At 38.1% G+C, this 11,911-nt stretch overlaps 1 pseudogene; it reads right to left on the bottom strand.

Moving 5' to 3' along the window:
- Positions 1-3,599: 3,599 nt before the first annotated feature.
- Positions 3,600-11,478, bottom strand: LOC102812820 (annotated as a pseudogene).
- Positions 11,479-11,911: the final 433 nt, after the last annotated feature.

The following is an 11,911-nucleotide window of genomic DNA, read 5'->3' as shown; positions in this document are numbered from 1 at the left end:
TAGAAAGTCACTCACAATGTAATTTGTATCATTAGCTCACACCACGTTATTACTGAGTAGTATTCTATTATATGGATATACTACTGTGAATCCATTTACCTTTTGTTGGACTTTGGATTGGTTCTAGTTAATGACTTTTGCAGATAAAACTTCTCTGAACATTTCTCTACATGTCTATCTATTAACATATTTTCTATTGAGTATATAACCAAGAGTGAATGTCTGAGTTTCATACTATGAATATGTTTAACTTTTTAAGAAATTTTCACAATGTACTTAAAATAGATGCATAAAGTTTTCTCATCAGGCTTTGATTTGATTTTCCTGAAAAGTTTGGTCTTGGTATTTGCAAAATTTCCATTAGTTAATCCTTTTTGTTTGAATGTGCATATAGATAAATCTGTCTTGACGTATAGTGTTGTGTGATAGGATAATATCAGTACACCTAGGCACTGTGGGTTAATGTGCCAGACTGCAAGATCATTTGAACTGCAAGGTCAGTGGCTCAAGCTCAGCAGCCATTCCTCAGAAACGCTATACAGGGTTGCTATGGGTTGGAACCGACTCGGCAGGACTTAACAACAACAAGGAAGACCAAGGAGCTCTGGTAGCATAGTGCTTATAAATCAGGCTGCTAACTTCAAGGTCAGCAACAACCAAGCCGTTCCATGGGAGAAAGATGAGGCTTTCTGCTCCCGTAAACATTTACAGCTTCAGAAACCTTGTGTAGGGTCATTATGAGTCAGAACTGACTCCATGGTACTTAACAACAACAACATAAGGAAGACCAGTTAATATCACTATTATTCAAATTTATTCACCAAACACTGACACCAGTGATGATAAAATTGAAGAATTCTACCAACATCTTCAGTCTGAAATTTATCAAACATGTAGTGAAGATGTATTGATAATTACTGGCAACTGGAGTGCAAAGGTTAGAAATAAAGAGGAAATCAGTAGTTGGAAAATATTGCCTTGGTGATAGAAATGATGTTGCAGGTCACATGACAGAATTTTGCAAGATCAATGACTTCTTCATTGCAAATACCTTTTTTAAATAACATCAAAGATGACTATACACATGGACCTCACCAGATGGAATACACAGAAATCAAATTGACTATATCTGTGGAAGGAGATGGTGGACACGCTCCATATCATCAGCCAAAACAAGGCCAGAGAGAGACTCTGAAACAGACCATCAATTGCTCATAGGCAAGTTCAGGCTGAAACTGAAGAAAATTAAAACAAGTCCATGAAAGTCAGAATATGACCTTGAGCATCTCCCACCTGAATTTAGAGATCATCTGAAGAAGTGATTTGATGCATTATACAGTGAAGACTAAAAACCAGAAAAGTTATGGGATGACATCAAGAACATCATAAAGAAAGCAAAATGTCATTGAGAAGACAAGAAAGAATGAAAAGCCCAAAACGATGTCTCTGAAATGTGTTCTCTAGCATACATATGGAAGAAGTGAGGAGGTACAAGAGCTGAACAGAAAATTTCAAAGGTCAGCTCAAAAAGACAAAGTCAAATGAAATATGCAAAGACCTGGAGTTAGAAAACCAAAAGGGAAGAACACTCTCAGCATTACTCAAGTTAAAATAACTGAAGAAAAAACTCAAGCCTTGGCTTGTGGTATTGAATGATTCTATGGAAAAAGTACTGAATGATGCAGAAAGCATCAAAAGAAAATGGAAGGAATGTGTAGTCACTGCCCGAAAAAGAAATGGTTGATGTACAACCATTTCAAGAGACAGCATATGATCAAGAGTCAGTGATCCTAAAGGAATATGTCCAAGGTACACTGAAGGCAATGGCAAAGAACAAGGCACCAGGAGTAGATCGAATATAAATTAAAATCTTTCAACAAATTGATGCAGCACTGGAGGCACTCACTCATCAATGAAAAGAAATTTGAAAGACAATGACCTGGCTAACTGGCTGGAAAAGATCCGTATTTGTGCCCATTCCAAATAGAGTTGATGTAATGAAATGGGGAAGTCGTCAGACAATAACACTGATATCCCATGCAAGTAAAGTTTTACTAAAGATAATACAAAAATGACTGCAACCATACATTGACAGACAGTTTTCAGAGGTTCAAGCCAGATTAAGAAGAGGACATGGAATAAGGGGTATCATTGGTGATATCAGATGGATCTTGACTGAAAGCAGAGATGTTTACCTGTAATTTATTGAGTATACAAAGACTTTAGATTGTGTGGATCATGGTAAGCTATGGACAACATTGAATAGAACTAGTATTCCAGAACACTTCATTGTGATCATGAGGAACCTGTTCACAGACCAAGAGGCAGTTCAAATAGAACAAGAGGATGCTGAATGGTTTAAAATCAGGACAGGTGTGTGCCAGGATTGTGTTCTCTACCCATACTAATTCAACCTGTATGCTGAGCACATAATCCAAGAAGAAAAACATGGCATCAGGATTGGGGGAAGACTCATTAACAACCTGCAATATGCAGATGATACAACCTTGCTTGCTGAAAGTCAAGAGGACTTAAAATACTGATGAAAATCAAAGACCATAGCCTTCGGTATGGATTGCATCTCAATGTAAAGAAAACAAAAATCCTCACCACTAGACTGATTAACAGCATCCATGTAAATGGAGAAAAGTTTGAAGTAGTCAAAGACTTCATTTTGCTCAGATCAGCATCAGCACTCGTGGAAGTAGCAGTCAAAAAATCAAACATGTTACACTGAGAAAATCTGCTGCACAAGACCTCTTTAAAGTGTTCAAGAGCAAAGATGTCATTTTGAGGACTAAGGTGTGTCTTACCCAAGCGATAGTATTTTCAATAACCTCATATGCATGTGAAAGTTAAACAATGAATGCATAAGATCATAGAAGAATTGATGCATTTGAATCATAGTGTTTGAGCAGAATATTGAAAGTACCACGGACTCCCAAAAGCACAAACAGGTCTGTGTTTGGAGATTACAGCCAGAGTGGTTCTTGGATACCAGAATGGCCAGACTTCATCTCTGATAGATAATTCAGACATATTGTCAGGAGGGACCAGTCCCTGAAGTATATTATGTTTGGTAAAAAGGAAGGTTGGAGAAAAAGAGGAAGTCCTTCAGTGAGATGGATTGCCATAGAGACAACAGCAATGGACTCAGGCATGTTGTTGTTGTTATGTGTCGTGGAGTCAGTTCCAACTCATAGCGAGCCTGTACAGGGTTTCTGAGGCTGTAAATCTTTACAGGAGCAGAAAGCCTCATCTTTCTCCTGTGGAACAGCTGGTAGTTTCGAACTGCTGACCTTGAGGTTCACAGCCCAATTCGTAACCACTATGCTGCCAGAGTTCCTTTGTAATCAGGAATAGCAATGATTGTGTGGATGACTCAGGACTGGGCAGTGTTTTATTCTGTTTTGCTAATGGTTGCTATGAGTTGGTATCAACTCGATGGCAACTATCAGCAACAACAACAATTAGCTTTCTATTTTTCTATCTCCTTATTATTTATTTATTTATTTATTTATTTATTTGTTTGTTTATTTATTTATTTATTTATTTATACAAATAAGACCTTTTATTTGTCACCATTAAAAGTCTGAATTTTAAACAGATTCTTGAACCGGTGGTTCATAGCCATCAGCTCGTTCAACTTTAGCACCTGTCTCATCTCCAGTAGCTTTTCCAGAACTACTGCCTTCACCATGAAGCTCCATGAGTTTTCCCAACTCAAATTTAGGCTTCAACATTTTTACTTTCCTAACAAACATGTCATGGAGAGGGTAAATATACTGGCAAGCCTTCTGTATGTCCTTTCCAATGCTGTCTGGAATCAGTTTATTGACCACTTCTTTCAAGTCATTTGTCTGCACCTCTCAGGTCATGATTTCCATCATTTTCTTCCGGATTAGGCAAAGTGAATAACTATCTGTAGTCTTGACATCAACGTGAGTTTCAATCATGGTCTGCCATTTTTTGACCATGGAGCACATTTTGTCACGAGTAAGATCCATGCCATGGAAGTTGGTCAAGCAGTTTTTGCCCTGAACATCCTCAGTAATTAGCTTGAATTTTCTAAATGCAACTTCATCGTTCTGCAGATCAGCCAGACTCACATCAAAAACACGACCCTTAAGTCCATCAGATGCAATTTTGGTTCCTTGAGTCCTTGTGACTAGTGTTTTCCCAATATTTCTTATATTGAACATAGCTGGTGCCTTTACATCACACCAATCTTTCTTAGAAAATGGATCAACCATTTTTTTCTTGGCTCCTTTTTTGCCACCTTTTGTAAGGCGCTTGTTCTTGCCGACCGCTATGGTGCTGCTCAGAGAACCAAAAGGGTCATAATTTATTTTTGATTGAGAAATTTTTATGATTCCACTTTATCTTCTTTGTTTGTCGATTACCCATAACTCTTTTATTTTGTTATGTTCATTGCTTATTGGTTTAGGATTTTAAATGAATCCTTGTGATTTCCTAAAGTTCTCTTTTAATCAATATATTACCACTTAATGTCTTTTATTGGGGGTGCATGGTGACTCTGTAGGATAAGCACTGGACTGTGTGATAAGCACATTGCACTCATGAGGAACCTGTACATTGACCAACTGACAGCCATTTGAACTGAACAAGGGGATACTGAATAGTTTAAAATCAGGAAAGGTACATCAGGGCTGCATTCTTTTACCATGTTCATTCAATTTGTACCCTAATCAAATAATTCAAGAAGCTTATATGAATTACACAAAAAAGAATGTGGCATCCAGATTGGAGGAAGAGTCATTAACAGCTTGTGAGATGCAGATGACATAATCTTGATAACTGAAAGTAAAACAAAACTCCTCACAACTGGACCAATAAATGATATCATAAAAGACTGAAGTTGCCAAATACTTTATTTTGCTTGGATCCACTCTCTACACACAGGGATACAGCAGTAAAGAAATTAAATGACAGCGAGGATCATTCCCACCTCCTCAGTAGACAGGGATGGGCAACTTGGACAATGACTACTTAAAATTCAGGGGGGGTGGGAGCACTACAAGAAGTGACTGGCTTACAAGTTTTCAAGAAGGAGCCTAGATCCAGAGGATGGAGGAAGGTAGAATCCCCACTGAGTGGTATCCACTCTGTGTGAGTGGGGCTGACAAAAGGAGTTGTGGATAGGACAAGTGTGGTAAAATAGTGAATAATTGCTATTCTGTACTGACTGTGAGGGTTGGAAATGTAAAGGTAGGCATTTTATAGCAAAAGGAGGGGAGTGATTGACTTTGCAGTCCAGGAGCTCAGGTCCTTGGGACCATCAAGGAAGAAGAGAGGAGTGCAGAACCCTACCCAAAGAAACAGTGACTCCAGAGATGGAGGCAGACATGATGACATGGAGAGATGGAGCAGCCAGGGACTCTAGACCCAGAGAGGGAGAGGGGCTATGTGCTGATGATCAAGGGGCGGGTTTGCAGGGTATACCCTTTGGTTGTTTGGTGATACATGGAGGATATTGTAATCATGACAATGAAATGATACATGATAAAATGAATGTAAAGCTAATGTTTTCCCATAATTGTGTTATCACATACTTATAATAAATTTATTATAATTATGTGATCACATAATTCACAATAAAACACAAAAAAATTAAATGACATGTTGCATTAGGCAAATCTGCTGCACAAAACCTCTTTAAAATGCTCAAGAACAAAGATGTCAGTTTGAAGACTAAAGTTTGCTAAACCAAGCCATGGTATTTTCAATCACCTCATTAGAATTCTGGCGTGGCATTGCAGGATAATGCCTGGACTGAAAGGTCAGTTTGAACTGTAAGGTTAGTGGTTCAAACCCACCAGCTGCTCCTCAAGAGATCTATACAGGGTCTCACTATAGGTTGGAATCATCTTGACGGCACTTAACAGCAACATTTGCATATAAAAGTTGGACAATGGATAAGGAAAATCGTAGAAGAATTTTGAGTTGTGGTGTTGGAGAAGAATATTAAAAGTGCCATTGACTGCCAGAAGAACAAACAAATCTGTATTGGAAGAAGTACAGCCAGGATGCTCATTAGAAGCTAGGATGGTGAAACTTTGTCTCTCATACTTTGGACACGATATCAAGAGGGACCAGACCCTACAGAAGTGCATCATGCTTGGTAAAGTGGAGGGTCAGCAAAAAAAAGAAGCTCCCCAACAAGATGGATTGACACAGTGGCAGCAGCAATGGGCTCAAGTGTAACAGCAATTGTGAGGATGGTGTAGGACCAGGCAGTGCTTCATTCTGCTGTGCATAGGGATGCTCTGAACTGGACCTGACTTGATGGTACCTAACAACAACCCATCAAGCAAATAGTACGTATTTCCTTAATAAATAGCTTTCTCATCCCTTGATTTATTTTCTTACTGCAAAGAGTGTTAATATTACTATTAACATGCTTGAAAAACTCAGCTCATTCTAGGTCTTCGCCTTCCTTTCATAGGTTATGCAGACTTGTATTCTTTGTGCTATGAGTGTGTGTATGTTTCACATGAACTTGTTTATATATGAACACTTAGGCACACTGATTTCTCTTACAGGCTTTAAAGGGGAAGGATACTTACGTTCCATAAGAACATCTATTTGCTGAATTTTCTTTGTTGAGTTATTATTAGTTTTCTCACTAAACATGAAATATGAAACAAGAGTTTTATTTAAATACCTATCAAGCAAAACAGCATGATCACTCTGTTATTGTTATTTGGTTTGATTATATACATTAGCAAATTTCCTAGGAAAAATACCTAACACTTCAGTAAAATTGGCTCTTATTATTTCTGAAGCTAATCGCTAATGTAATACATTTAGAATATTCTTGTGAGATATTAAAAATGAAAATTGTCTTGGGAAATCTAGAATCAATTCATTTTCTCACAACTCAAACAGTAGTAGATCAAATAAAATCATTTGCATTTATTTACAGAATATGAAAGACAAAGTATGAAACCAAATATTTGAGCTACAACAATTTACTAATAAAAGACTTATATGTATGTATCTAAGTATATGAATATTTACAAATGTGAAAGTAAATATAAGTATTTATGTGAGTACACATATAAATATAGATTTAAATATATAATTTTAGCAATAAATGATATGTAAAATATGAGGGAAAATAAAAAAGAATTGCTATTAGGGTTCCAGTTCATGCACACATGGGTTTATTCCAAGCAAAACATGTTGCAATATGACATTAGAACTACAAGGTTCGTGGTTCAAACTCACCAGCTGCTCCTCAGAAACCCTATACAGGGTCACTATGAAACACAATCAATTAAACAGTACTTACCAACAACAACTTGCAATCAGTAGGTAGGTGTAGAGAAGTTATTTCAGTAATATTTAGCCTTAGTCTCTTAGTAATATTAATTCAGTAATATTCAGCCTTAGTCTCATTAAAGAATGCCTTCAAAAAAAAAGGATTTTTTTGTGTATCATGAAAAACAATATTTTGAGGTTAGGGTTGATAATTTTTTTTAAGTTTTTATTTTGAATTGAGTGAAAGTTTACAGGGCAGATCATCCGTTCTACATTCAACAAATCATATACTTTGTTTCATTACACTGATTATAATCCCCTTCAGTGTAGTGGTTACGAATCAGGCTGTGAACCACAAGTTCAGCGGTTTGAAACTACCAGCTGTTCCATGGGAGAAAAATGAGGCTTTCTGCTCCTGTAAATATTTACAGCCTCGGAAACCCTGTACAGGGTCGCTATGAGTCGAAACTGACTCCACGGCACATAACAACAACAACAACCTGTACCATCAGTTAAAAATATTTCTCTCTTCATTTTAGCTCTTTTTTTTTTTTTTTTTTAACACTCAGGCATATATATAATTTATACCACCAAAGGGCACATTCTGCAAGTCTACCTCCTGGAGGCCAGCTCTCAGCCCCTCTCTTTCCATGAATCTAGAGTCCTCAGTTGCTCCCTTTCTCCATGTCCCCATCTCTGCCTCCATCTCTGGTGTCACTGCATCTCTGGATAAGGTCTCACATTCTGCTTGTGCTCTTCTCCCTTGATGGGTCTAGGGTCTTCTGTTTCTGGACTGTAAGATTAACTACTCTCCCATTTTTGTTACAAAACTTCTACGCTTACAATTGTGACAGTCACAATTAGTCATGATAACAAATATTCACTATTGAATCATAAGACTCTTATCCCCATCTCTTTTTACCAGACCCATCTAGACAAGATGAAAACTATTCAGTGGGGAGTCTATCTTCTTATACACACACTTTTAAACTAAACTCTCTCTTAAAACCTTGTAAGCCAGTCACTTTGTGCCTTTATCATCCCCTTATTTTAGGTAGCCAATGTCTAAGTTGCCTGTCACTATCTACCTTGTATACAGAGGGGATAGCATTGATATTTGAGGTGAAGACTCCTCCTCTCTCTGTTGGTATTTTGAGCTATTACCTCCATAAGTATAGTTCATGTTCATCAAATTGTAGAAATTTACCCTTATTTTCTTTATCAATTTTTTTTTAACTTCCTCTAGTCAAGTTCTGATTATCAAGCCATCGAGGCTAGGTCAAATGGAAACCATCCGCAAGTTTGGATGTTATTGTGCATCTCCCCTCACTTCATATCAGCTGGATGCTTCACTCTCAGCTCTAGCCTTCTGTGGCTATGTCCTTGTCCATGGGCTCAGGTGTCTCCAGGTCTCACCACACTTTGGACCAACCAGCCCTTTCTCTTCTCTCTCTCATCTCCAGGTCAATGGGAGTCTATGGACTGTGGTTGAACTCAGCCCATTTCTTTATTGCTGCCTTTCCCCCTCTCCACTCACCAGTAGTGGTTGCCAGACAAGCTTGCTTGCCTGCTCCTGTGTTCCCTTAGAGGTTCAGTCTTAGAGTGGGGTTTGTCATGAAGGAACTTGATTGCTTGCCTTGATAGCTTCCCAGTGAACATCTTGCTTATTTTTCTAGTAGCCAATCATAATGCCATTTTTGTTTTGGATTTTGCTTGCTGATCTTTCTTTAAATATATATCTTCTGTTACTCTAGCTATTCCATACTGGTCTGCTTGTCCTTTCTAGTGGGGATATCCAACCTCAGAAAGTTCTGAATGTGCCTCAGGATTCCATCTAAGGTCCTAGACACTACAAAGGCTCTGCAAGAAGCCTATTTCACTGGGAAAGTTGTAGAAACACCTTTTAGGTATTCTAATCAGTTATAGGTTGAAGACAGGCTTAGAAGCTTTCTGTAATCATTTCCCAACATTGCTTTCTTTCTTTCTTTTTTTTTATTTATTGTGAATTATATGATAGTTTACATGGGAGAACATTAGCTTTACATTCACCCTATCATATATCATTTCATTGCCATGGTTACAGCCTTCTCCATGCATCATCAACCAACCAAAGGGTATATACCATGCAAGCCTGGTTGTCAGCACACGGCCCCTCTCCCTCTCTGCGTCTAGAGTCCCCAGCTGCTCCATCTCTAATGAGTGACCAACTCGATGGCACATAACAACAAGAAAAATAGACAGCACTTAACAACAACACTGCCTTTTACCACTCATCTGTAAGTTTGTTGTACTGTGGTAGCCTGTGTGTTGGTGTGATGCTGGAAGCTATGTCACTAGTATTTAGAATACCATCAGAACCACACAAAGTGAATGGGATTCAGCAGAGCTTCTAGAGCAAGACTGACTAAGAAGAAAGAGGGCTGGACTACATCTGAATGGGTAGCCACTGAAATCCTTATGAATAGCAGGGGACCATTATGAGATATAATGCTTGAAGCTAAGTTTCTCAGGTTAGAAGACACTCGAAATGTGACTGGATAAGAACTGCATCCTCAAAGTAAAGTTGCCTGTCATGATATGGATGGAGTAAAACTTTTAGGACATTTGTTCACTGATGGGGCAGAATTTAAATTAGAAAACCCAGCTACAAATATATATTAATAACCATAACATGGAATATTAAAAGTATGAATCTAGGAAAATTGGAAGTTGTCTAATAAAATGGAATGCAGGAGTGGAATGGAGAGGATACGGGAGCAGGAGAGAAATCCCATCATAGAGACCTGACTGATCTTCAGAGATAAAAATTTGAACAAATATTCGTGTACTCATTTATCTTTCTTTCTCTGCACAACTCCACTCTGGTGCCTAGAGTTGATGCTTGAATGAGTGAACAGCCCCCCACCCCTGGATGGTTCTACTACACACACACATGGATCTGTTAAGCAAAGATCACTGGGTGCAAAATTGAAGGAGAAGGAGGAGTCAACAGGAACAGCTTAAAATAGGAGGGTCTTCAAAACTGCTCTTGTCAATTGCTGTTTCCCACTAAGATAAACACCTGAATGTGCTTAAGCAGAGCAAGACAGTCAAAAAAAAATGAAAAGAGACCAAACATCTCGAAAGTTTTCAGGCAGCCTTCAAGGCAAGAAGTCAAGAAAGGGGCATTAAAATCTTACTCACATGTTGCTACAGATTGTGTGTGTGTGTGTTGTGATTATAGATTTTAGTGTCCAACCTGGCTTTTTTTGAGGTCCCCCTTTTACTTTTCGGTCAGCTGTATTACCCAACAAGAGACAGAAATTGTGGACATATAGCCAAGCTACAAGCATACCCTATAAAATCTCACCATCCAGGCAAGAGCCAATACCTGCTGCTAGACACCAGGGAAGCATAGATAACCAACCCTTGCCAAAATTACTCTTTGTTGAGTAATAAGAGAAGCAAAAAGGGAAGTCTATTTCTTGATTGTATCTACCAGGAGGCAACCAAAAATTTAATAATATACTAACATACATTCATCTATTTATTGAAAATATACCTAATTATTGAAAATGCCTCCAAAACAACAGAAGATCTCAGCTCATGTCCAGAAACAAGATAGAGTAGCTGCATCATATGAGCTGGAAGTACACCTAGAATTCCCATTGGAAGGAGGGCAGGTTTTGGAACTGGCTGATAAAATAAGGAATTCAGGAGAATGATCTTGAAGTGCATCCAAATACTTCACAGAGGGATTGAGAAACATAAGAAAGAAACCAGGAAAGTGCTACAGGAACAATCAAGATAGAAATTACATTGGAAACAACTCAAAACTTTCAAAAGAGGTCCAAATGATTAATAATAAGATACCAGAAATTAACAACACGCTGAGAGGGCAAACGAGTAGAACTGAAGAGATGGAAGCCAGAATCAGAGAGCTTAAAGATAAATCTCTCAATACTGCCAAGACAGAAGATCAAGAATAAAAAATCTGAAATAAGTCTAAGATTCATGTGGGACAACAAAAAGATGAATAACTTGAGGGTTATTGGAGTACTGGAATAGGAGGAATCAAAGAAAACCACAGAGGAGATAGTTGAAGGGCTGCTGGAAGAAAATTTCCAAATATCCTGAAAGAAGAGAAGATAAACATTAAAGAAGCTGAAAAAACCCCAGGAAAGATAGACCCCCAAAAGAAAATTACCGAGACATTTTATAGTCAATCTCAGCAAAATCAAAGACAAAGAGAGAATCCTGAAATCAGCTAGGGAAAAGAGAAATGTTTCTTACAAAGGCAAGCAAATAAGATTAAATGTGGATCTCTTAGCAGAAACCATGCAGGAAACAAGGCAATGGGGAAACATATATAAAACCCTGAATGAAACAAAAACTGCCAACCAAGAATGGTCTCTCCAGCAAAGTTGTCAATCAAATATTATGGTGTAATCAAAACATACCAGGATCAACAGAAGCTAAGGGACTTTGTCATAGCCAACCCACTGCTTCAAAACACCCTAAATGGAGTTCTTTGGACTGAGAACAAACAAAAATAGACAACACCTGGAGATAGGCTCATGTGGCAACACCATCATGAACGTAGTTGACAGATGGAAGACTTTAGAACAGAACAAAACTACAAGAACAA

Source organism: Chrysochloris asiatica, unplaced genomic scaffold, assembly GCF_000296735.1.
Source record: "Chrysochloris asiatica unplaced genomic scaffold, ChrAsi1.0 scaffold00150, whole genome shotgun sequence".
NCBI classification, from domain to species: Eukaryota; Metazoa; Chordata; class Mammalia; order Afrosoricida; family Chrysochloridae; genus Chrysochloris; species Chrysochloris asiatica.
Note: the sequence above shows the minus strand (reverse complement) of the source record. Positions and strands in the feature narration are given on the sequence as shown.